This window comes from Sarcophilus harrisii, chromosome 1 (assembly GCF_902635505.1).
Source record: "Sarcophilus harrisii chromosome 1, mSarHar1.11, whole genome shotgun sequence".
Classification (NCBI taxonomy): Eukaryota; Metazoa; Chordata; class Mammalia; order Dasyuromorphia; family Dasyuridae; genus Sarcophilus; species Sarcophilus harrisii.
In genome coordinates this window covers 707063618-707085379 of record NC_045426.1, presented here as the reverse complement: position 1 = coordinate 707085379, position 21762 = coordinate 707063618, and positions in this window count along the sequence as shown.

Sequence of the window (21762 nt, the reverse complement as noted above, 5' to 3'; positions counted from 1 at the left end):
ATATTTTTCAGGGGTGTTGCCAGAGGTGAGTTCAGGAGTGTTCCATTCCTGCCTTTTTTTTTTCCTGAGGCAATTGGGGTTAAGTGACTTGCCCAGGGTCACACAGCTAGGAAGTATTAAGTGTCTGAGGCCGGATTTGAACTCTGGTCCTCCTGACTTCAGGGCCAGCGCTCTATCCACTGCACCATCTAGCTGCCCTTTTTACCAGCTTTTTTCCCAGGCTTGGAAGGAGGATCAACAACTGGACAAAAGTCCGTCCATCCCTTCACCCAGCAATACTTTACCAATTCACCTGTTCCTATTTTTTCTGGCAGAGACGGAGGGGGTAAAGTTTGCTCTGACTCTCGGGACGCCGGCTTTGGGGATGACCTGCTCTCCCCAGACTTCCCCCAGATCTGTGCTCAGACCTATTGCAATGGCCTGGTCATTGGCCTTCCCACCACGAGTCTCTTCCCATTCCAGAACATCCCTCTGGGGCTGCCCCCAGTTCCGGAGGTTGCCTCCCAGGCCACATGTCCTCCCCAGAGCCTTTCTCTGTTTTACATATATGCACATTCTATTCCCTACATTAGAACCAAAGCTCGAGGACAGATTTCATTTCATCTTTCACATCTTTTCACATCAATACAGTGCCTGGCAAATAGTAAGTGCTTAATAAATGCTATCAAACTGTGCATAGTTTGACCCAGCAGTGTCTCTACTGGACCTGTATCCTAAAGAGATTTTAAAGGAGGGAAAGGGACCCACGTGTGCAAAAATGTCTGTGGCAGCTCTTTTTGTAGTGGCAACAAACTGGAGACTGAGGGGATCAATTGGGGAACGGCTGAGTAAATTATGGTGTATGAATGTGATGGAATATTATTGTTCTATAAGAAAGGATCAGGAGGATGATTTCAGAGCGGCCTGGGAAGACTGACGGGAACTGATGCTGAGGGAAGTGAGCAGAACCAAGATAACATTGTACATGGCAACAAAAAGATCATGTGATGATCAACCGTGATGGACATGGCTCTTTTCAACAATGAGGGGATTCAAGGTAATTCCAATAGACTTGGGAGGGAGAGAGCCGTCTATCTGCACCCAGAGAGAGACCGTGGGGACTGAGTGTGGATCAAAGCATAGGATTTTCAACCTTTTGTTCATTCATTTGCTTGCTCGTTTGCTTGCTCTTTTCTTTCTTTCTCGTGGTTTTTCCCCTTTTGATCTGATTTTTCTTGTTCAGCATGACTAATATGGAAATATGTTTAGAAGAATCGCACATGTTTAACCTGTATCGGATTGCTTGCCGTCTTGGGGAGGCCCAAAGGGGGAGGGAGGCAGAAAAATCAGGAACACATGGTTTTGCCAAGGTGAATGTTGAAAACTATCTTTGCAAGGATTTGGGAAAATAACATACTGTTGAAAAATAAAATAAACTAATAAGGCTTAACTAAAAAATAAATGCTTGTTGATTGATTTTTTAACAATATTATTTATTTTTAACATTAAAAAAAATGTTGAGCCCCTGATTCTCTCCCTATCTGTTCCCGCCTTCTCTCAGGCAAACAATATTCATAATTGATTGATTCCTTGAGGCCTACTAGGTTTATTACCTCTTGGTCATTCTCTGTGCCCTAAGACTCTAAGACGGTATTTTCCTGACCCCTGGTCCGTCAGGAGAAAGCCATTTCGGTCCCTTACTGGGTTGGCTTGGGGCGGACGGGCACTGGCTCCAAAGCAATATTTTTGCTACTGACTAAAGATGCACTTTGGCATCTGGGGTAAATACTTCTCCTTCCCCAAGCCTCAGTTTCCCAACTCGGAAAGAGAGGAGGGTCGACTGACTGGCCGCCAGGTTCCCTTCCATCTCTGGGCAATGACTAAGTCTGGGGGCACGACTCCAAAAGGAGGATGTGGGGTCAGGCGGAGAGGGGAGGAGACGCAGCCGGAGACTGGCAGGAGCCTTTGTCAGCAGCTCACTCCTTCGTATTAGGTACCAGGCAATCCCCCGCACCAGAAACAAGGCCCTTTAAAAATGTCTTTATCTTTTCACAAAGGGCAACATTCAAGCCAGGAGGGTTTTTTTAAACTTTCTTTTTTTCCCTTTCCCCCAGGAATGTACTCGTTGCTTTGTAGGCACGTAACCCGGCAAGCTTCCCCTGGCATGCGTTCTGACTCAGCGGGCCCCAGAGGCCCAAACTGTGCCCTGGGCCTCGGGCCCTCACCCCCATCTCCACCTTGGGGAGTGGCTCTCCCGTATCTGAGGGCAGATTAACTTCCCTGGCTCCCACTCCGGCTTTGTGTCGGCTCCTGGGAGCCCCGAGCCTCTCCCACCACCTGCGTGGGCCCGGCCTAGGAAAGGCCCGGGCCACCCACCGGCCTCACCCAGCCCTTCCCTGGCCAAAGGGGAAACACCAGGTTAGAGAAGGAGCTCTCCAGCCTCGCGGGGGCTGCCCCTGCTGGGCGTGTGTGTACGTACATGTGTGCGTGTACATGTGTGTGTGCGTGTAGGGTGGGGGGTCCAGATTTAGCGCTTCCTTATCACTGCCCTTGTCTCTACTCAGCAAACTTACAATTTAGGGGAGATGGAGCCACGGAGCGGGAACTGGGAGCTGTTCTTCGGCTGAAGCTGCCAGATGGCTTTTCAGACAGCCCAGCTTGACGTCAGAGGTGGTTGGAGGGAGTCTGATGGTTAGTGAGGGCCTCCCACCAAGCCAGCCATCCCTCCTAGGAGCAAGAATGTCAGAGCGGGGAGGGGCCACGGAGGTTCGGCCTCCGGGTCCAAGCAGAAATTTCCTTTCCATAGGAGGCCAGAACTGGAGCTGGAAGGGACCCCGGGGCCTTCCCTGGAAAAGGAAACTGAGACCCAGTGATTTAGGACTCAAACTCGGGGCAGAGGGCCATAGATCTGGAAATGGAAGAGACCCCAGAGGTCATCTCCCCTCTAAACCCTCATCGCACGAAGAGGAGACTGAGGTCCCACTTTTGCCCAGGATCAGAGGCAAGATTTGAATCCAGGTCCTCTGATTCCAGAACAGCCTCGTGTGTCCTTACGCTTCTCTTTCATGTCCCCATAGCTGGCTTGCTTAAGCATTTGCAGTGACGAGGAGCTCATTTCTTCACAAGGCAGTTGATTTAACTATCAGAGAGATCTAACTGTAACCTGAAATCTGTCTTCCTCTAACCTTCACTCGTGGATTATGGAGCTGGACACGATGAAGCTCTTTGTACCATGTAACGTGCTGTAAAGATGCTGGTTTTGAATCTGATGCTCGAATGGGTCAAAGTTCCTCTAGTAACGGACACCCGAGACATGGGTGGGATTTGCTGAGGGAACAGGGCTTTTCCCTTCCCTCTTCCCAAAGCCAGAGGTTACACCCTGCTCCTGCCTCCCCGCCCCCCCCCCAATCAGTAAGAAGCTCCCAGCTGAGGTGGTTCAAAAAGGAGACCCTGATGTCCCTACTCAAAATCACAGAAAATCAACCTCACAGATTTTCTGGGGAATGACTCCAGGGGCCATTCTGAGCGCCCCAGCTCCCTGCAGGATGAAGGGTTTCCTTTGCAGCATCCCCGACGAGGGCTCACCCAGTCTCTCCCAAGCATGGCCCGCCCACCGCCTCCCGAGGATTTGCTGGTTCCAATCCTTGGGAAATTTCCCCAGCCTAGAGTTGAAACCTGCCTCTTCTCCAACCTCACCCATTGTTCCTCCTTTTGCTTTCTGGGAAGCAACAGAAAAATCGGAGGATGTTTCCCCCCAACAACCCCTCAGAGACCGGATCACAACTCTCAGTAACTCCCCTCCCCCACGGAGCCTTCTTTCCCAGCTACAAATCTCCAAGGCTCAAGATAGAGCCTCCCTTGGGACCCATGGGTGGGGAATGTCTTCATCATCCCGTCCCCTCATTGATGTACTCCAGCTCATCAATGTCTTCCCTGAGAGGTAACAACCAGCACCCATCACCCTGCTCCAGGCCCGCCAGTGGAAGCCCCATCCTCCATTATCCCTTTAATACCTAGTCCCTTATTGCCTCTATGCATTAGTATTAAAAAAAAATCCTCCGTAACCTTATCTCTATGGAACTTTCCTCCTTCATTATATGTCATTTCCTTTCTCACATTCTCTAATCCAGCCATATTGACTTTGGGGAGGGGGGTGGGGAGCACGAGCAGGCAACTGGAGTTAAGTGATCTGTCCAGGGTCACACAGCTAATGAGTGTCTAAGTCGTTTTTGAACTCAATCCTTTTGACTCCAGGACCAGTGCTCTGTCCACTGCACCACCCAGCCACCTCCACCCGCCAATCTTTTTGCTGTTCCTTATACACACTCTTCCCTCTCCCGTCTCTGTGACTGCATGGGCTGCGACGTCCTACCTCCTCACCCTCGCCCCAATGAATTCTCTCATTTCCTTCAAGATTCAGAGAAATCTCTCTTTTCCATAAATCCTTTCCTGACACTGTAACTGTCCCTCTTCCACTAAATACCCTGTATTTATATATATTACACACAAACACACTTTTATTTTTAATATATATTTTAATATGCATTATTTTAATTTTATATTTAATGTTTTATATTTAATTATAATTATTAATTATATTGATTATATATAATTATAATTAATCATGTTTAATATTTAATTTATAATATATTAAACATAAAATTAAAATAATATATGAAAATATTATTAAATTGTTAATAAATTAATTATTAAATTAGAATGTTATTAAGTATATAATATATTCACATGTAGAATAAAATACCATTTTTAATATATATGCGCTTACATAATCAGGGTCACATAGAAACATTCAGAGCAGTCCCATCTGCTTCTGGCTGACCATGAACTGTTGCTTGCCTCTCATGGACTCGGGTGCTTTGGATATGATCAATCAACCCCCCCATTAGGAAGACCCATAACTCGATGGCTTTTTAAAGAGTGACGTGCTTTCCATTTCTTCCCTTCCCGGCGGAAGATCACGCACTGGACTATTCAAACCGGGAGGGATGGACGTAAGGACCACCATTCCCCACCCCCAGCTGCAAAGCAACTAATGACTAACAGAGAAATTCAGCTCGACCACCGTTACCTCTTCTATCCTGAAATTGCTGTTATTTGTTTTGTTTTGTTTTTACTGACTGAGGGGATCAACCGGCAAGCCCAAGATGGCCGTGTCCAGCCCGGAAGGGCAGCTCGTGGGTTTCGGATGTTGGTGTTCCTGAGATTACGGGTCTTTCTGCAAAGAAGAAGATGGCTACCGACAAGAAGATGACCTTAAGCTTTGGGCTGCCTTACCCGAAGATACTTGGAACCCATACCTAGAACCCAGATGAAGCGTTCTGCTGCAAACTACTTCAAGAACCAGAACTGAAGTTGCACTCTCCTGGGACAATATAACGGTAATTCATCTGTTCCTTTCTGTGAAATGTATGTTGAGTGCAAGAATACTCAGAATTACAGAATCCTGTTTCAGTCTTTCTGTCTGAGAGTCTTTTGTGCTAAGCATTTATTTGTATAAAGCAACTAAACGGTGGTTCCATACCTGATTAATTTTGCACACTTAGTATCATTCTGCTCTCCCATTTGGGTAGAACCTAGACATGAGTCAAAACCTAAAATTGAAGTCATTTTTTCCCTGAGGTACTGCCTGGGGCCGAGGGGAAACATGGCAATGTCAAAGAAACTGAAAAAAGGAGCCTGAGCCATCGTATTTCAAGTGATCGGGTTGCCCCAGGACAGATCCCAGTCCGTGTTCTTGCTGGGTCCGAAGCAGAGGAGCTCCTTGGCGGAGAGGGAAAGGACGCGGAGCCCCAGAACCTTGTGCCCAATGGCCGTTCTCATGTTAAGCATAAATACCCATCTATTGTTGCTCCAAATACCCTCGTCATTATCCCCACCTCATCTCCCTTTAATAAATGCTTGTTGATTGACTGAAGGACCAGCACAGAGTACAGAATTACCATCACTTCCTTGGTCCTCTTTAGGGTTATTATGTTTTCATGTTTCCATATCATTGACTCACATTGAGGTTGCAGTTCATTGAAGCCTTTCAATTCTTCTTTCAATAGATGCTCCTCCATAATCGATTGGTCTGGAGCTTCTTCACCATTCTGGTTGTCCCTGTCTGGATGCGCTCCATGTCTTTCCTAATATGTGATAGAAAGGGAGATTCCCCTTCCCCCAGGTGAACCGGTGTCTAATAACTCTTTCCTCCTCTCATCCTTGTGGAATTACATTTTTTATTCAATAATAATAGCTAACATCTATTTTGTGCTTAATACACGCCAGCACGATTCCCATGGTGTTGGAATGGAGAGAGCATCTGCACCCAGAAAAAGAGAGAGAGAGCACTGTGGGAAGTGAGTGTGGATCACAACACAGCATTCTCACTCTTTTTGTTATTGTTCGCTTGCATTTTGTTTTCTTTCTCGGTTTTTTCCCCTTTTGATCTGATTTTTCTTTTGCCCCGTGATATTTGTGGAAATATACATAACAGAATTGCACATGTTTAATATATATTAGATTACTTGCTGTCTAGGGAAGGGGGTGGTGAAAGGGAGGGAGAAAAATTTGGAACACAAGATTTGGAAAGGGTGAATGTTGAAAATAAAACGCTTTAATAAGTAAATAAATAAAAAAATATGTATAAATATATATATATATATATATATATATATATATATATATATATATATATATATATATATATATATGCCAGGGACCAGGCTAAGCACTTTACAATTATCTCACTTGATCCTTACAACAACCCTAAAAGGTAGGTACCATTATCATTTTACAGATGAGGAACCTGAGCTTAACAGAAGTTAAGTGACTTGCCCAGATCACACAGCTAGTAAGTGTCTGAGGCTAAATTTGAACCCAGATCTTCTTGAGTGAGTGCAAGATCCATTACACCACCTAGCTAACCAAGCACAAGATATTCATTTATCCCTACAAAAATACAAACTTTGATGAGATAATATTTGGAAAGGGCTTAGCACAGTGCCCGGCACACAGTAGGTAATTAATAAATGCTTGTGTCTCCCACCCCCACTTTCATATTCAGTTCAGTGTTCTAGACTGTTAGGATTCTTTTCCCTCACATGTTTAACCTATTAAATTACTTGCTCTCTAGGCGATGGGGACGGGAGAGAAAAATTTGGAACACAAGGTTTTGCAAGATGAATGTTGAAAACTATCTTTGTATATATTTGGAAAAATAAAAAGTTATTATTTTTTTAAGCTTCTTTTACATCCTGACCCAGCCACTCAGCATATTAGCTATCCCAACTAGCTCCATGTTGCTCACAAAGCTGACGAGCTCAATATCTATGCTTTTGTCCAACTCATTGATTAAAACTGTTAAAAATCAGTTCCTGGGGAACTCCACTGGAGATTGATCTCCTTCAGAGTTGCTGAGTAAACCATTTATGCTCTGGGTCCATCCGTTCACACCCAACCAATGGTACCTTCATGGGGGCCCATGTGGGTCCTGCTCCTCCCTTCCAGTTGTACCTGATGTTCCCTTTCTGGCCAGGGCACCTCCCAGCCATTGTTTCCACTTACTGAGCTGGTTCTTGTGTTCCACGGAAGGTCACAGGTTCTATTTCCCTCTGGGGCCGGCAGCAGTTGGCTGGGGTCAGGTGGGGAGCATTCGGTTTGCTAGTCTTCTGATTATTACTCAGTATTTCCCTTTCTGCCACTCATTCCGCTACTCGCCACGCTCTTTGGTATTTAATCACCCACCACATCTGCCTTGGGCTTATCAGCCAACGTTCACAGCCTAGAGAAGGGTCAGTCTCCCCGCATGACACACTGAAAGCATCCCGGTCCCATCTGGTCGAGGGGTCCCAGAGCTCAAAGGCCCAAGGCCGTCATCTCACCAAAGTAAATGAATGAAAAGAGCATTTCTTAAGCATGTGTCGGACACTGTGCTAAGGACTGGGGATCTAAACAAAGCATCTCTGCCCTTCTCTCCTAATAGGGAGGGGACAAAAATGGGGGATTTTTGGAGAGGGAAGGCAGAGAGGATAATGGTTGGGGTCATCCTGACGGAGGTCTCCTTGCCAGTAATGGCGGGACTTTTCATGCTACAAACCAAAGATGGGTAAAGACCAGGCAAAGAAGGGTAAAATGCTGACTAACCAGAGCCCAGGATTTTAGAGAAGGAAGGACGTTAGAACCTGATGAGTCCCAGGGTCCTCAGACTTGTTTGCCCAGAACTCAGTGTTATTCTTTGCCGTGAGGAATCAAGACAGATTTGGGGAGGTTTGGGAGATGAATACATACAAATGTGAGTGTGTGTGTGTGTGTGTGTGTGTGTGTGTGTGTGTGTGTGTTATTTCAAGTGTAAGTTTCATACAACTTATGGGATAAATGGAGAAATTATTGGTACATGACTCTAGTATATCCTTTGGGAACCACCAGTCAAGTTCAAACTTTCTCATTTGACAGAAAAGGCAACTGAGTCCCTCAGGGAAACCAAGTTAAACTCCAATAAGGGTAGAATTCCTTGTATCCCCACACCCTGCCCCACAAGCTGCCTTCTTTCACAACCTCCTTTTTGTTGAGGACATTTCCTTTCTATTCTCCCAGCGCCAAGGCCTCGGAGGTACCCACGCCTCTTCCCTCACCACCCAGCTCTGATCAGTGACTCCTCCTCTTAAAAATATCTCCCTTCTCACTTCCAAGGCCACCACATTACTTCAGCTTTCAAGAAGTCAGAACCTTCCCCCGGGGAGTTCATAGTATAAAGGGGAAAGAAGCACAAACATGGATGACGATAACGAACTGTTGTTTGATAACGGCAAGACAAAGCATGGTGGAAATCACCAGGGGAAGGTCAGTACTGACCAGGGAAATCTAGGAAGGCTTCATGGAAGAGGCGGAGCAGACAGGACATGTTTTAGAAGCAGAGGAGAGTTTATTTTGTCTGGAAGGTAGAATAAGTTCAAACTCTTTCTTCTGGCATTCAAGGCTATCTGTAAACAGGTATTCCTTATCATTTAGCCCATTTTAGCCCACCTGGCTCTCTGGCCCGATTGGGGAGAGCCTCTAGGGGTCTGCTCCACCTGGGCAGGCTCCAGCCCTGCTTTACTTGACTTCCTGGTCACTGTCTCACTGGGCACAGCAAGAGGGCACTTCTTCCACCACCCTGCTCACATCCTCTCCTCCCTTCCAGCTCGGGAGCCAAAATCAAATCAAAACTTCCCTTGCTGTTGGAAAGAGTGTGTCAAATTATTCCCCTGTGGTTCCGGTCTCCATCCCCTTAACATTTCCAACCAAAATACGGCTTTCTTCCTGGCCTTCCCTGCCCTTTCCATATTATCTCCTTCCAGAAGGATGGAAGCTCTTCGAGAGCAGGTAGTGTCTTTTATATTTCTAGCTGGATCGCAATTGTTAGTATAGGTAATATAATAAAATAATAATAAATACATTTTCATTCATTCCTTCACCCTCCACACCTTCATTCATTTTCATCTATTCCTCTTTCATTTCTTCATCATTTACTTTAATACATTCCTTCATTCTTCATCTATTCATTTTTCATTTCTTCATTTACTTTAATTCATTCCTTCATTCATTTTCATCTATTCATCTTTCATCATTTATTCTCATTCATTCCTTCCTTCATCTGCATTTCATTCCTTCTCATTCCTTCATCCTTCCTTCCTTCCTTCCTTCACCCCCATCCTTGCCTCTATGCCACCCCCCTTTGGCTGAAATATCCATCCTGTCAAGTACAACTCCCTAAAGGCCCCTTCTCCAATGACTTCCCTGATGTCTCCCCTGATAGCAATCTTTCTGTCCCCTGCACCAACTGTTGTCACTTTCCCAACGGCCTTTCCCATCCCACCTTGTGTCCCGGGCGGGCCCCCTTCACGTCCCCTCTTTCACGTGACTGTGGGTTTGGTTTGGGAAAGGGACCCTTTCCCAAGGGAAGAAATTGTCGATTTCTTCATGCCCTCCACAGGGTGTATGCCCATGGTAAGTGGTGGATGACTGTTGGTTGACTGAATATAAGGCATTCTTATCCTGTGTGGGTCATTTGTCACCCCCTGTTCTCCGAGTCTCCCCTCCTCTAGGCTTACAGGATTCAGGGCCAAAAGGAACCATCGAGTCCCAGGAGCTCCTTGTTCGAAATGGAGCGCTCGGTACGAGCAGCCAAGGCCCTTGGCCACGGCCAGCGAGTCAGAAGCAGCAGAGACGGCCTCAGAGCCAGGCCTCTGACCCAGATCTATTTTCCTGTTCCAGCCTTTTCCTGAGAAAGTCAAGAGTGGGCAGAGAGGAGCTGCTCCTCTCATCCCAATGGGGGATTGGCCTGGTTGGGGTCTGAGAGGGAGGGAGGAGACAGTTCCCTCCTGCCTCAAAGCTCTTGCTTCCACCTGAGCAATATTACAGGAGGAGCTTCTAGTAGCACAAGCTTGCTATTGAGGGGGGGAAAGCTCACCATAGGGAGGCTCTGAAGGGCCTGTGCTCCAGCCCCCTCATTCTGTAGAGAAGGGAGTGAACAAACATCCTAAGTGGCAGATCCCAGTTTTGATCCCAAATCCCCCAGAGTTCTTCCTGTTGGACACCAGACTGGAGAAGCCCAATGACGGACTGGCCAAGGAGCAGTCAGGTGAGTTCTATTTGGTCGCCCCAGAAGCCCGGGAACCACCAAGTGGCCTCCGAGGAGCTGCGAGCTATGTCAGCGGAGAGAGCATGGATGCCCAGGAAGTTACTAGTTCTAGAAGTAGGAGCTGAAGGGATTTGTATGGGAGGGGAGAGAGGGGGTGTCTCTGCTCTGAATTGATTGGAAAAGATAATCCAGCCCGGGCATATCCTGTAGATGCCCAGCCCTAGGTCTATGTGCCTGCCCTGTGGGTGCATGGGTAATTTAATGGGAATCAGGCTGAAAAAAATAATAATAATGAATAATAATCAGGCTTAGCAGGAAAAGGGAACCCTGGAAATGTCCCGACACTCTCCTATTCTGAGAGTGCGAAGGAGGAACACACCAAACGGGGAGCCTGGTCTCTTCTCCATCCCCACGAAGGGTTGACATCTGTGACTGTTCCACGTGTGTAACACTGACGCATCTCAGACTTTCCTCAGAAAGGTGCCGAGAGACCCTCCCCGAGTCACAGAGTCAGGGCCAGGCCAAGCGGGGCCTGTTTTGGGGGTGTCATTGTCTGCCCTGCTTCGGGGGTGTCTTTCTGTGACTTACTGACCCCCAACCCCACCCTCAGATTCCCCTTCCGCTGGGACCTTTTCATCCCATTCTCTAGAACCGAGAAGAGTTCAGATCTGAGAAAAGAACCCGACCGCGGGTTACGCTCGGCCAGCTCTCTGGGTCTAAGGTTCATCATTTGTAAAAATCAGAAGGTTGGACCACATGACCATTAAGAGTCATTGTTGGTTTCGGCCTAACATTTGATAGGAGCCTGTGTCCTGAGGTCCCTCTGTTCTCTGACCCTCCCTCCGCTCAATCTCCTCCCAACTCTGGCATTTTACAGACAGCACTCCAAGGTTACTCCCAGCATCCCATTTTCTGTTTTAATGTCCCTTATTCCATCACCATTCTTTGTTCTGACATTCTCCGTTCTCAGCTCTAAAATAGCTTCTAACTTGATATTAGACTCTGAGCTTTTCCCACCTCCCCCCTCCCCTAAATTGGGAGTTCCTTAAGACTAAGGATTTTTTTTAATTGCTTTACCTTGTTGCTTAGCACAATGCTTGGCATACAGTAAGCACTTAATAAATGCTGATTGATTTGACTTCAATTTAGCTTCAATACTCTGTGTTGTAAGGTTCCTTTGAGCTGTGATATTATCTCATGTTCTAAGGATCTGCCCAGTTTTGATCTTCTAAGACCCCTCCCAGATCTGACTTTTATTGTTCTAAGATCCTCCCAAAGAGTCTACACTCTAAGGCCCATTCTGGGTCACATCCAAGATCCCTTCGGGCTGTGATATTCTGGGCACCTAAGGTCCCTTCCAGAGCAGACATTCCGGGTTCTGGGTTCCAAGCTCCCACCCAGCTGGGAGATTCTCTGGAAGGAAGCGGGCCGAGCCTTCTGTAATTCCAGGGCAGCAAAGAGGAGCCGGGCACCGCTGGCCACCACCGGCCACCGCCGGCCACCGCCGGCCACCGCTGGCCACCACCGGCCACCGCCGGCCACCGCCGGCCACCGCTGGCCTCCTTCAGGAAAACCTTCCAAGGAGCAATAAAAATTCCTCCTTGACATGGAGAGTCCACTTCCTGCCCTGGGAAACAATGAGGCATTCAGCTGTGGCCCAGGAAAAGTCCCCGGATGTCAAGGGCTGGGGAGCACGTGGGGCAGCGTGTGGGGCAGCGGGTCGGGAGCCGTCCCAGCCCTTGCGGGCCGGGGGAGAGCTGCCCCCTGCAACAATAACTCCGGGCCCCCAGCCACAGAAACCTCCTCCCTGAGGAGTTTCCTCAAGCTCGGACAGCAGACTCTACACAAACAAAGCCACTTCAAAGGCCGTTGTGCATCACTGCTTGCCCGTCTACACTGCTCTTTAGATGGGGGCTGGCCCTCAAGTCTGCAGTTTGTTTTATTAAGCACGCGTGCACACACTCACACACACTCACAATCACACTCACACACACACTCTCACACATTCAAACACACTCTCACACACTCACACACAAACAGTCTCACATACTCACACACAATCACACACTCACATACACGCACACTCACACGCACACTCACTCACACACACACACTTACACACTCAGACCAGACACAGGCACTTACACTCTCAAACACAACCACACACTCACCCACTCACATGTGTGCACACACACACACACAAACCAGACACACACACATACACACACACTCACAGACACACACACAGACCAGACACACTCACACACACTTACACACTCACATGCTCACATACACACACACATGCACACTCACTCACAGACCAGACACACTCACACACACTCAGACCAGACACAGGCACTTACACTCTCATACACAATCACACACACACTCACCCACTCACTCACACACACACAGACACACAATCACACACACACACTCACACACACAGACCAGACACATACACACGCTCACACGGACTCACATGCACACAGAGACCAGACACACACACTCACACATACACACACTCACAATCACACGCACACACACAGACCAGACACACTCACACGGAGAAGCAATTATCCCAGCTTCCCGGGCCAACAGGAAAATCATGGTAACTGAATACTTCCTTTGTGAAGCGGTGCTGACGTGGGCCCCGCTCCCGCAGGGCAGGGCCGGCCGGGCCACCCATCGGCCAGGCGGCCCCCGGGGCCCCGCGAACGCCGTGGGGGCCCGGCTCCCCGAGGGCCCGGCTCACGCCGTCAGCCCGTGGGATGAAGGGAATGGGGGGAATTTTCTTACATCATCTGCCAGGCTCGCTCACAGACAACTCCTGAGTCACGACTGGAAGCCGCGGCGGCCCCCCGGGGGGAGGGGGGGTGTCCATCTGAGGAGGGGCTATGGATTTGCTAATACGGCCGCCCCTCCCCCTCCCCTTCTCCCCGGGCCCTCCTTTCTAGCCGCTGGGAGGGGGGAGGAGGAAACTGCCCCGGCTGACCGCCCCCCCCCCCCCCCCCCCCCAGCTCCAGCCCCTCGAGAGGCCGGGGCTTAGTAAGCCGGGTGTCATGCCAGGGAACACTATCTGACGTGCGGCGGGTTTACAAAAAGGGCAGGGCCTCTGTTTGTTTAAACGGAGATTAAGTGAAAGGAAAAGTTTCTCTTTTCCCATCCCTGAGACAAATGCGAAACACATGTTTTCCCTCTTGGCCGCGCTGGACCGGCCTGCAGCGCTCCTTCCTCCGGCCCCCGGAAGCCTTCGGAGGAGGGCAGGGTGTTTCCTCGCCTCTTTCCAGGCCAGCGTCTGAGCTCAGCTTTGCGGACCCGCGGGGGGCTGCGCTGGGAGAAAGGGTTAAGCTTTAGGCGGGGAGTTGGGGGTAGGAAAGAGGGAGCCAGAAGGAGAAGGGCAGGGAGGGGAGGAGGGAAAGGTGGGGGTAGAGAGAAAGGGGAAGAAAGAGACAGAGAAACAGAGATAAAGAGACAAAAAAAAGAGAGAAAGAGAGGAGGGAGAGAAAGGGAGAAGAGAGAGAGGGAGAGAGACAGAGACACAGAGAGAGACAGAGACTTAGAAAAAAGGAGAGAAATAGAGAGAGGGAGAGAGGAGAGAGACACAGAGAGAGAGGCAATGAGGGAAAAGGGGAGGTAAGGAGAAAGGGGGAAGAAAGAGACATTGACACAGAGACAGAGAGAGAAGGGGGGAGACAGAGAAAAAGGGAGAAAAGAGGAGACATTGACACAGAGACAGAGAGAGAAGGGGGGAGACAGAGAAAAAGGGAGAAAAGAGGAGAGACACAGAGAGACAGAAACAGAGACAGACAGAGGGGAGGAAACAGAGAGACACACAGAGACAGACACAGAGAGAGACAGAGACTCAGAGAGAAGGAGGGAGACAAAGAGAGGGAAAGAAAGGGAAAAGAGAGAGAGAGAGGAAGGGAGACAGAGACAGAGTAAGAAAGGGAGGAAAGGAAGGAGAGAGCGAGGAGGGAGAGATAGAGAGAGACTGTTTCAGCCACATTCCTCCTCAGATGGGACCACCCTAAGCATGGTCTAGTGGGCAGGACCGAGGCATGGGAACCGGAGACTTGGATCGCAGACCGGGCCCCGCCACTGACTCACCGTTGACCTTGGACATCCCAATTCCCCGGAGTACAAGCCTCCCTCTCCTTATCTGCTTAAGCTTGATGACAACCCTGCCCTGTCCATGTGACTCAAGGATGAAAAGCCAGAACAAGGCCAGGGGAGAAAGTACTTCGAGCTCCTTAGAAGAAAGGGATCATTCAGCCCAGCACAAAGTACAAAAACTGCTTGCCCTAAAACAAATGTGTTTTCCATTAAATAGAAAATAAAAGAAAGAAGCCTCCATATTCCTTACTTTTAGACCCTTTTTACACGTTGCCTACTGGGCCGTGAAATGAGATCAACCGAGACTAGAGAAAACCATCAATTATTCCTTCCCTCCATAGGCTGAACACCTCCTTCGAGAACGCCGTTCTCGTCCCTACGGCCCGATTTCCAATTTCCATACCGTTATCCTACTCCTAAGCCTGGTATTCAAGGCCCAGCCTACTTCTTCTAGAGTAATTTCCTATTTTTCTTGCCATTGAGTCGTTTTTCAGGCATGTCCAACTGCTCACGACCCTCTTGGGGGTTTTCTTGGCAGATACTGGAGGCATTTGCCATCACCTTCTCCAGCTCCTTTGACGGATGAGGAGGCACACAGGGTGAAGTGACTTGACCGAGGTCACCCAGCTAGGAAGTGTCTGGGCAGATTTGAACTCACAAAGCTGAGTCTTCCTGACTCTTGGGCATTATGGTGCCCGCTAGGTGCCCTTTAGACCATACTCTTTCTAAATCACGAATGACTTGGGCAAGCTCACAAAAGAACCCGGCCCTTGAACTAGAGATGAAGCCTTCAAACTCAATTCATTTAAAACCTGGACTCTAGAGGAAAGAAGGCTTAGCAGGGGGGACACGAAAGCTCTCTCTAAGCAGCCGGCAGCCGGCAGGTTCTGCCTGGAACCAGAGGGCAAGACATGGAATAAAGGATGGAAGCAATTTGGGCTCACTGGATTGGTGGCCTTCTGAACAATGAGATCTGTACGGCCTCTTCCCTCACTGCAGGTTTTCAGAAGAGGAAGGAGAGGCTTCTTCATGGGGAGGCCAGAGAAAAGACCTTTGGCCAGGTTCCAATGTGGAGCCTCTGAAGGTCCCTCCTGTTATAGGCCAGAACCCTGGAGAAATCTACTTGAGGCAAGGATTCTTACAACAAGGTGTTAACTCAGTGGAACTGATGAGACAATGGTTATTTAGTTTATTGTGGTGATTAATAGTTCTCTTGTTCAGTATGATTGATTTAATCTTACACAAATAATGGTTCCCTAGTGATATAATGATCTGGCTTATCCTCAGTATGATGAATGGATTTAATTGTAATAGAGTATTTAAGAGGTCAGAGTCAGACCTACAGAGACTCGGAGAAGACAGAGGCTTGGAGGCTGGAGCTGGCTGGCTGGCCTCCTGCTTCCCCATTGAGACCAAAGCCCGTTTGAAAGGTCTCCAGAAAGCTAGTCCAGGCCCCAGACAAGGAGACAGACTGTGAAGGAGACAATAAAGACTTTTGGACTTTATCCCTGGCTATTCTCCTGGTGATTACTCTGCTGAAATGAAGGCTGCTCCCAAGACCTCCAGAAAGCTACCCAGAACCTTACACCTCCCACTTGGGGATCCTGTGCTTCTGCATGAACACGTTCTCCTCCCGGTCATCCAGATCTGACACTTCACTCATCCCAGATCCTTTTCTCTCCTGCATCTTCCTCTATCCAATCCCTCGTCAAGAACATTGGTCGATTCTGCAAACTTGCAATCGTCTTCTCCTGTCCACCTCCTGTCCACCGGCCTCTCTTCCTCCAGCCTCCTCTGGTCCATCGTTCATCTAGTTGCCCAAATCACCTCGAATTCAGGTCTCTTTGGAGGAGAGAGTGAGGTTGATGACTATGCAAGTCTGCCTTCCTAAAATCGAAATCATATACAAGTCAAGACATCATCCCGTGATATCATCAGGCCTCTTCGAAAATGAAGGATGAATAACAAGAACCACAAACCACCAAATCATTTACCCCGCTCAAAAATGCTCAGGGGATAAATAGAGGGGTTGCTCCTCATTCTTTTTGACTCAGCTTCCCTTTGTGCATCAATCGGAGTTCAAACATCTTTCAAGGATGGTTTCTTCCATAATGACAGCGCCATATAAATGATTTTCCTAGCTCTATGGGCTTTGCGTGAGTCAGTTCCTAAATGTCTGACAAGTTTACTCTGAATTGTCCATCTCATCCCGTCTCATCCTCTCCGCAGACCACAGTTTGCTTAACTATTCCTTAATAAGGGGTCAGCTCTTTAGCTTTCATTTTTGAGGTTACCATGAGTACTTTTATACATACAAGTCTTTCCATCTTCCTTCTTTCTAGAGAATTTTAGTTACTTTTTCTCTGGAGATCTAGTCTGTCCTTGGCTCCCAACGTAGATGCTGCTGCCGGTCTCTGTGCATTTAGAGTCGGACACCGATAATGCGCCGATGAGAAGTCCAAGTCCTCGGAACTTGCAGAGCTTAAAGGATCTTCTTCTACAGACAGAGAGGAGGAATGGCTGAAACAAAAGTGCTCTCTTTGGGGCACTGGTGGCCCAACTAGCCTGCTCCACAGGGCATAACCAAGTCGTCCTAGCCAATCCTAAGGCACTTTCCATATGGGGTCACTTCTTCATTTCTTCCAAACTCATTTTCCCAAACCTTGTTAGGACATCTTTGATTGATTCACTAAAGATGTCTATAGCTTTTCCCCATCTATTCATTGATTCAGTTGAAAAATCCGGCTCTTCTGTAATTACCGAGATAGAAGGGATAGGACAATCCTTTCATTTGTGTCCCCAGAACATAGCAGGTTCTTCATCAAAATCTGTTCAATTGAACTGAACTCTTTGTAGACACCAGCCTCTGGAGCATACATAGCTTGGGCTGGGGTTAATTAGCAATTAAGATTCACATCGTCACATACATTTATAGTTGGAAGCTTCTTTGTAGGTCATAGAACCCAATACGTTATCTGGTGTGTGATCCTACAGTCGCTCAATATGAGAGTTGAGAGAGAGTCCAAAGGCCCAGGCTCTGAACAGAATAGATTCCCCACTGTGACATACCTGACAACCCACCCAGGCTCTGCATCTTCAGGCAGAAGTCGGGGGGCCTTGCTCCCCGACTACCTCGACAACATCTCTGATAAATGGCCATCCAACCTCTATTTGGCCCGTGTGCAGAAAGTAACCGAGAAAGGCAGAAATAGGGCATCGCTTGGGGTAGGACAGAGTGTTGGACTTGGTTCAATAGTTCTATTGTCCCAAATTCATATCTGCCCTCACACACTCCCTGTGTGACCCTGGCTAGATCACTCTCTTAGCTTCAGCTTTCCCATCTGTAAAATAGGGACATTAAGAGCCCCAACCTCCCAGGGTTGTTGTGAGTATCAATTGAGAAAATATTTGTAAAGCACATAGTAGGTACTATATGAAGATGGAGAATGTTCAGAAATGTACTCATAGAAAAAAAGGTGAAGGGACTCAATAGCACAGATCATAAGGAAGGGTTGAGGGAGATGAAAATGATTAGATTGGAGAAGAGAATATTTAGAGAGAAAGTGGGATGAAGGAGGTCAGGCTTAGTTCCCAGACACATCCCATATATATGGGTGTCTGTGTGTGTGTGTGTGTGTGTGTATGTATGTATACACATATATAATATATATGTGTGTATATGTGTGTATGTATATATAATGTGTGTACCCATATATGTTACATGTGTGTATATACATATATAATATATGTGTGTGTGTGTATATGTATATATATGAGACCACAGAGGCAATGATGTATTCCTTTTTCCCTCTGAACTCATCTCACATTCCCTCTGTACTAATCAGCTCTGGAGGATGTGCACGGTGTAACCTGGGCAACAGACGTTCTGCACCTGCTTGTTCTTTGCTAATTTATGTTCTTTCCTAAGTAGATGGAGCCCAAAGGCTTTTGAGTGACTGCAGAGCTCTCTCAGGAAGCTCTTCAGTTCTTGGGGCTTGATGCAGTCAGCAAAGTGTCATCCACCAACAGGAGAAAATCTGGAAAAGCTCACACTCCCCAGGAAATCCCTCGGAGACGCGGAGCCTGCGCCGGGGCTCCTCCATCGCTATGGCAAATGCCTTCGGTGAGCCAACATCTCCCTGTTTTTCTCATCTGATAATTATCATCAGGAGGCCGCTTAGCACAGTCATGTGATAGATCTTCCAAGGAATCCTGAACGTTTATGATGTCTGGGTGCTAAAGATCTTGCCTGGAAGTTGCCATTTTATCCTTCTGGAGTGAATAATAGTGTAATCAATAAACACTCAGAGTGATGGGATCTTATGTTCTTGACACGTTCTGTGATTATGAGATGATGTGGATAGGGTCCTTTATGGAATATCATTTAGGGAATACCGCTTCTTCCTTATTACGATCATCATCAAAGGTTGATGTTATCCAGCCCTCACAAAGACTCTGTGTAGCAGAGAGAATAGGTTTGTAGGTCAGGAATTATTCATATTTTCTCATCGATAATTATTTTTTAATCTTTTTTTAAATCAATAAAGACTGAGATAGAGTGTTCCCTCTTTTAAGATATTTCATGAATTGATCCTTTAATGCCCTCACAATTGTATTCTTTTCAGCACAGATCTCCTCTCCATTCACTTGACTTAGATCCAGTTGATTTTCCCACCTTTACTCTTTTTCCCAATATTTTTTCTTTCTCTATGGGTTCCTTGGAGATTGTGATGTTAGAGTCCAAGAACGATGATTCCACTACCATAGATGGAGAAACATGTTTTAATTATTTCAAATCTTTTCCATTTCCCTTCTGTTTGTAAACCTCCTTTGGTCTTCATCCTTAAATACCCGTGGGATAATCGCTTAGTTGGACAACTCGGGAAAGCCTTCTTTAGACTGGATTTATCCATCGCTATTTCTCTCTGCTTTATGAGAAATATTGTTCTTAATTTTCCTTTGTTGTTCTTCTGTTCTGTAAAAGAGTTTACATTCTAATCTGATATTGCCTTTGGCACCCATCTTTCTCCCTATAGAAAGAAGTCGGGTGTTTGCTGGCTAAAGTGATTTCTAAGCTCTTCTTCTTCTTCTTGTAGCAATTCATTTCTATTGCTTTAACTTTTGGATGAAATTATAGTCTATTCTGATGTCATTTCTGCTGTTCACTTCCCATTTGGGGATCTCAAATCCTTAATTAATTAAGGATTAAATAATTAAGGTTATTAAAGGGATGTCAGGTCTTCTTAATTATGTCATACCTTCTTCCATTGCTATTCCTTCTTCTCATCTATTAATCCATCAATCAATCAACACTTGTTAAGCACCTACTATGTGCCTGGCACTATTAAATTTGTTCTGATGAGTTGGTGGCCTTATTGTGTACAGATGGATGACTTAATAATAATATCCACATCCAGAAAAAAATGGTTTCCTGTCCATCCTTTAATGTATATTAAATGTATATTTTACATATATCAAAACTTAATATTGTATTATTGGTCAACCTGCCATTTAGGGGAGGAGGGAGGGGAAGGAGGGGAAAAGTTGGAACAGAAGGTTTTGCAAGGATCGATGCTGAAAAATTACCCATATATATGTCTTGTAAATAAAAGGCTATAATAAAGAAAGAAAGAAATGAATGAATGAATAAATAAAACTTAATGGTCATTCTTTACATTCATTGGGTCTTCTATCTAGTGCTTTCCTAATTTTTATAAGAAAGTGTTTATGTCATAAAATTGTGAGACTTCTGTCTAATCTACAAGTCTTTATAGCACCTTTCATTTTTTTCTCCTGACCCATACTTTTCCATATATTCCCCATCCTCATTTTTCCCTTCCTTTGAAATGAAGTCACCAAATATACACTGATTTGATTTCAAATGCTTTATCACGTTCTTCACTGACTTTCTCTACCACTTTATCTTTAGCAACTGATGTTGTTGCTCAAGTTGCCATTATTTCCATGGTCATCTTTTTAGAACCATTTCCAATTGGCACTGCGATATATAATGATCCAATGTCCCATGAAATAATATTTCTTATAGTTTCAGGATATATGATGAAAACCATCCGGCCAACTCCTTTCATTGCCTCTCCAAAGAGTAACACCCTTCCAGTTACCCGTCACCTTCTTTCTTCTGGTTTTCTTTAGAGCATAGATGTCAAAAATCATTGAGGGGAGAAAAAAGTGTGGTGAAACCACCAATTAACTGGCTTTCCAAATGAAGGAAAAGGTGAATGCTAAGGAAATACGAGAATGGGCTATTAAACTGGTGGCTGGGAAATATTTAGGGCAGAAGACCGGGGTCGCCAAAACACGGTATGGATTCACTAAGGCTAGTTCAGACCAAGTTGGCTTCTTTCCATTTTTAAAAAACAGCCAAAGAAAAATGTTTGTGGCAGCCCTTTTTGTAGTGGTAAGAAACTGGAAACCGAGTGACTAACCATCCATTGGAGAACAGCTGATTAAGTTATGGTGTATGAATGTTATGGAATATTATTGTCCTGAAAGAAATGACCAGCAGAATGATTTCAGGGAGGCCTGGAGAGATTGACATAAACTGAAGCTAAGTGAAATGAGCAGAACCAGGAGATCATTATACACGGCAACAACAAGACTCTACGATGATCACTTCTGATGGACGTGGCTCTTCAACAATGAGGTGATCCAGGCCAGTTCCAATGGTCATGTGATGAAGAGAGACATCTACATCCAGAGAGAGAACAACAGTGTGGACCACCACATAGTATTTTCACTCTTTTTGTAATTGTTTGCTTGCTTTTTGTTTTCCTTCTCATTTTTTCCAGTTTGATTTGATTTTTCTTATACAGCAAGATAATTATATAAATATGTATGCATATATTAGATTTAACATATATTCCCACCATGTTTAACATATATTGGACTACTTCCCAATAGGAAGGGGGAAATTGGAACACAAGGTTTTGCAATGGTTAATGTTGAAGAATTGTCCATTCATATGTTTTGAAAAATAAAAATCTTTAATAAAAATAAAAAAAATTAAATGTAATTAAACAACAACA